At 34.4% G+C, this 6,000-nt stretch overlaps 1 protein-coding gene across 3 annotated transcripts in view; it reads left to right on the top strand.

The window, feature by feature from the left end:
* The window catches only part of LOC129757366 (SRSF protein kinase 3), a 28,195-nt gene extending 23,800 nt beyond the window's left edge, over positions 1-4,395 (top strand). For all 3 annotated transcript variants that reach the window (XM_055754569.1, XM_055754570.1, XM_055754571.1), the window contains one exon: positions 347-4,395. The gene's annotated coding sequence lies outside the window, so the exon portion shown is untranslated. The remainder of the gene's footprint in view (positions 1-346) is intronic.
* The last annotated feature ends 1,605 nt before the right edge of the window (positions 4,396-6,000 follow it).

Here is a 6,000-nt window from a genome sequence, read left to right on the forward strand (position 1 = left end):
CTGAATGATTGTTGGGAAAATGCAGAAAAGTGCATATTTGATTTAAGTCATGTAAATTTTCCTAACAATCCATTGTAGAAAAATGGAAAGGCATGAAAATTTGAAAAAAGCTTCGCGGGCCGCACAAAAGGGTCTCGCGGGCCACATGCGGCCCGCGGGCCGCGGGTTGCTCATCCCTGGTCTAGTGTATAGTCAATTTTGGCACACTCAAATGAATGACTTTTTCTGTATTTGTTTATTTATGTCTGATTTGTGTCGGAACACTTTATTAGTGCTAAGTGTCCAATTGTTTTCTTAAACACTCCTTATATGTATCTAATTTGGTTTTTGTTTGTTTGTTTTTCAGGTCACTATGCAGTTAGAAGCAGTAATGCTGTTTATGGAACTTTACACAACGGACCAGGATAGGCTAAACTACGAGTCTCGGGAGCCGTTCGCTCCTGCAGGAATGAAGAAATTCAAATTTCTATTAAATTGGACGTATTCGATTACGCTTTTCCCCAAAAACCCATCAGAAGAGGACAAATATTTGAAAATTAGGAAAAAAACAATCACCAAATCGATGAGAACAAAAATCTGTAGCTATTTTATATGAAATCCACATTGAAGTTAGGGAAATTAACTAAAAATAAAACAAAAGCGAATCGAAAAAGTTGTAGTAAGGAAAGAAAGTCGACGTCGATGCCACTCTTGAAGAGTTTAGACAAAAGAGCTTTTTTCCTGCCAGTGCGTTACTTTTACTATACAGTTATGCCTCTATACTACGTATTTGCATTGGTATGAAGGTATGACTTAAAAAAAATGATGATTTCTTCAGTCGCTGCTAAGGCTAGCGGAAGTCTTCCTTTGTCTCTATACATCTAGTAATGGCTGGGACTGGTTCAGGAAATTACAGGAGAAAGAGTGTGACGAATGCTGGAACAGGAAGCCAGAACGTGAATTTCAGTCAGTCAATGGTCTTGTACAGAGAATTGAACATTTTTTACCCCCAGGACACGAAGCTGTAAGTATCTATATGTACTACATATTGCAAAGAATCGACCAATCCTTTTAAGTTTTTGCCTGGTTTGGCTGGTTCTAATTCAAGCGGCGCGGCAGTTGAATCTCCGTTTGGATAATGGACTGCATCAGATAATATGGCTTCTGTTAGTAGTTGAGTAATTGAATAGGGTGGAGAAACAAGAGGAGGGAAAATGCCGCGGTAGAAAGATTCCTTTTCCTTTCGAAAGGTTTTCATAGCGTCGAAAAATTGAGCGACGCAAGCCAGTCATTATCAAACTGAGAAAAGATACAATAACGTTATAGTAACTAAATAATAGTTAGTTGGATGATGAAACTCTACAACATCGGGCATTACTGAGGCCCGGAACCGGTGTTAGCAGTACTTTTGAGATGAACTGTGTAATCCTATATTGTTAATAGCGAAAACAATGAGATAAGCGTGAAAAATTATGTCACATACAGGCACTTTTTAACGATAATAAATATTTAAGAACATTTAGCAAACCCCCCAACATTTAGGAACATATTGCAAACATACCGTATAGCAGAAATACACTACACACAATCAAAATTAACGAGGAAAATTTCACCCGTGTAACATTACAGCATGATTTTCATACACACACAAAAAAAAACGTTCCACATGCATCGTACTATAATCTAAAGTCATTATAAAAGCATACCGACATTGTTTGAACAGTAGTGGATAGTTAATCATAAATGATCGATTACACAACAGTCAACTGCAAACTATTGACCAATTGAATTGTAAAACAAACTGGTGTCCAGGGATTTTTGTTTCATGAAAATGCTTGACATAGATGAAGAGGAGAACTGATCGCCTTTTTTCTTGGTTTTACAAACAATTCAAATAGAAAATAAGTAACGCTGATACGTTTTTTTTAAATTTAAAACTCCCGCAAACGAAAATTTCAAGAAAGCAAAGTAAAAGTCTCACTAGAATTGGTTTTACAAAATTTGTTTTTTTTTTAAATACCAAGAGAAAACAATGAATCATTGGGAACCGAAAACATTAAAACTTTGATACTTGTTTGTAAATAATCCTAGGTCTACACAATCCACCTTTTTTCGAGGAGACAAACACTTCAGAGCTAATTTTCATTAATATGGTGCGCTGATTTTAAATATTCAAAAAAAATTCTAACAGCTCTAGTTTTTACTTCGATGTTTAACTTCAATAGTTCAATAAAAAGATTTGTACGCTGTTTTGGCAAAACTATTTAAATTTATGGTTTTAAATAATTGGACAATTTTCTCTAGGACTGCAAGTACTTTTGACTCCTGAGAAAAGTTACAGAAGCTTTTTTCCGATCTTAAAAAATGGATTTTATTTAGAAAATTCCAAAGGATTTCTAAACAGTTTTTTTCTATTTACCAAAAACTGATAAATTTTATCATTTACAAACGCCGTTTTACCAAAACTTGAGATGATAGACAAAATATGACAACAGATTTGAAATGAGGGCGTCATATTCTACCGAAATTATTTTTCAAAACAAAGGCATAATAAATGATGTTCCCCTGTATGATTCAAAATATTTTTCAAAAATTGTTTGAATATTCCCAAAAATACTCAAACGACTCCTCAGTTCTCACATGTTAAATTTTTGGCAAAAGTTGGTAAAGAATTAAGATATTTTATGACGATCTCATAAAACTTTTCAATCAAATTTGATCAAACTATTCGAGGCATTCGAATTATAAATTCAAAAATACATAATTTAATACGTAATGTTTCAAAAGCTTATTGTGAGGGGAATATTTTTTTAAATTAAAATTGACAATTTTTGAATCAAAATTTATGCTTTTGATTCAATAAGATAGGTACTCTTTTGATTCAAATACATATTTTTTAATAAACACACCAATCTTTATATTGTTCTTCAGTCGAAAAAAAGGGAATCGAAAATTAACACTACCTACTTTTCTAAAAATTTGATTAAACAAAATAGTTCTTGATTTAAAAAGAGTCTTACGATTCAATGATAGTTTTGCTTATAATTTTAGATCTTCGTTTGTTTTGTTCCAGTACAATTTTGTAACGATTCTAGTGAGATTTGTCTCAATATTTTCATTCATACCGCATTTTTGAATTCAAGCAGTTTTCCTGTTGTTTCTTATTTTATTTGTTTCATAGTTTAACTTTTTACTACCTGTGAAAATCCAAATGGTTTCAACATATCCTTCACAAAGCACAGAAGCTAAATTATCTTCAAAGAAAACAAACCTTCTTAAGTCTTAGAACCACTAACCTTCGTTCATACCAAGGAGGTGAAGAAATTTGAGATCGTGAGCAAAGCATCGCAGTCATGCGACAAGAATGTTATTATTATTGACCACGAGTGGTTTGGTTTTTCTTTTAAACTTATTTCTATAATTGTTGAGTGTATTAGTCAACGAGAAATTGTTTTTAAACATTCATTGACCATTTCACTCAATTTTTACCAAAAGAAAACTGAAGCCGTACAATAATCATACCATACTTACATTCTTACACATGACTACAGAACGATTAGTCAAATATTTTTCACCCTTTCAGCGACTTTGTTCGCAGACACAAATTGCAAAATTATTTTGTCTATTTTACTTTGCTTCTGAAACGAAAATTGCTAAGTTGAATTAAAAATAAAATCGAAGGGAAGGACACATTTTTTCACCTCATACGTTTTCCGAGCACAGTAATATCACCGGTCGAAATACGCTCGTTTTCGCTCCACCATTCTCATTCATCGTTAGATTTCATACCTTGATTTTGACAAAAAAAAAAAAAACAAATCACAGTGACAGACTCCGCAGCATTACTAGTTTAACCCGAATCGTATAGACGCGAGACGAAATATACCGCAGAAGGCAGAAGTGACATCAAGGAATGTAATAATGAAAATAAAAAAAAATACCAGTGGTATGCTTAGTAATCGTTATGTCGTTTATACACACACTGAAAAGGCTATACTCAGAACGAAGAAGACGAGGAAGAAGAAGAAAAAAAAAACATATTAAATAAAGAACCATTTCATAGAAACCCGATTAGAGAAAAAGAAAAAAATAAAACATCCATCATGCATATTTCGTTGAGAGGAAAGGAAAACAATACTGATAAAAAAAGAAAAGTCGAATCCATCTTGACGAGTTACAGATCAAGAGAGAAAGAGAGACGGATCGAATAAACCGAAGGGTGGTTTCCTTTCCTTTTGCTGTTTATATTATTTATTTTGAACATATAGGAGAAAAAAAACAAACAAACAAAAAAAAACTGCGGGAGTTATTCCGTTGTAATAATAATTATGAATAGAAATGGAAAAAAACACACTCTGTAGAGATGAAGTAGTGATTTAAAAACTAGTAATAAATGATTATCAGTAAAAATTAAAATTGATTGTTGGTTTTTTCGTTGTTGGTATCACATGCTCTTTGTTCCGTTTTTTTTTTTGTTAAGAATTTAATACAGTTTTTGTGCTCGTGGGAAACGATGGAATGTTGGTTGACAACAATCGGAATTAGTTTGAATCTCCAAAACGTCTATATCAACCACTTCGCTGATTCTCACTGGTCTTTGAGTATTTTTGTCTGCGTACTTGTAACTATCGCACCTAGATTTGAGATAAATCGGACCTCTGGAAGATGTTGCTGAATAAACCTAAGGTTTGTATGGGTACTTCCTCTAAAAGCTAGCTTAGCAATACCATTTTGATTTATTACAAACAGACGCTAATGCCGTAAGAATGGTAAAATCTCTATGATAAAACTATGACAATATTAATAATTTATTATAAACATCTCATATAAGATCAATATGCTTTTGAATCGGTACAAGTTGGAATTATTGAAAGGAATATCAATATTTCAACCAATAAAACGATCCCTAAAGTTTAGTGATACGAAACAAAAAGATATGTGCTAGATTCCATTCGCCCCCATCAGGTGGAGCTATTTAATCCCAGAAAATGCAGAGGGTCAACAATGCATGTAAGTAGGAAGGCTTTTTACAGTTGAAATGTTGAAATCAAACAAAAATAAAAGTTACAAAAAATTGCATAATTGTAACTGCAGAAGATGTCATCAAAGAAACGTTAAGCTAAAGAAATGGTGAATATTTATTGAACGTTGAATACGATTTGAATAAAGGGTGATCTCGGGATGAATAAACCTACTTGGTTTAAAATCCCTGAGAAAAAAGAATTAAAAAAAAAGAATAAAGGGCGATACGGTCAAAATTTGGTCAAGGGAAAACGCGTGTAAATCGGTGAAATCGTTTATTTAAAAAATCAAATTAAATTTCTTTTTCAAGTTTAATTAGTTTAAAATTCAGGAAAAATATTCAGTTAGGCTTCCGCTTTTCTAAATCCGAATTGCCGGGCCTTACACTTAACCCCTGCCATCAGATTTTGTACAGCCACCTTGTCCACCTTCTTCGCCGCAGAAAGCCAGTTTCCCTTGAACTGCTGCTCGTCCTTAACAGTTTTTTGGTCTTCTTTAGGTTCCGCTTGACAATAGTCCAGTATTTCTCAATTGGGCGGAGCTCTGGCGTGTTGGGAGGGTTCTTGTCCTTGGAAACCACCTGCACGTTGTTGGCGGCGTACCACTCCATGGCCTTTTTACCGTAATGGCAAGATGCCAAATCCGGCCAAACAGACGTTTATTCAAGCACTCTTTCACGTAAATTTCTTAGTTGACAGTCCCGGAAGCTATGAAAATGCTGCTTTTCAAGCCACAGGTACAGATGGCTTGCCAAACCAGATATTTCTTCGCGAACTTTGACAGTTTCATGTGCTTGAAAATATCTGCTACCTTTCCCCTTCCTTTTGCCGTATAAACTCCTGTCCCGGAAGCTGCTTGTAGTCGGCTTTGACGTAGGTTTCGTCGTCCATTACCACGCAGTCAAACTTCGTCAGCATCGTCGTGTACAGCCTCCGGGATCGCGCTTTGGCCGTCGTATTTTGTTTATCATCGCGATTTGGAGTCACTACCTTCTTGTAA

The sequence above is a fragment of the Uranotaenia lowii genome, chromosome 3 (genome assembly GCF_029784155.1).
Source record: "Uranotaenia lowii strain MFRU-FL chromosome 3, ASM2978415v1, whole genome shotgun sequence".
Classification (NCBI taxonomy): domain Eukaryota; kingdom Metazoa; phylum Arthropoda; class Insecta; order Diptera; family Culicidae; genus Uranotaenia; species Uranotaenia lowii.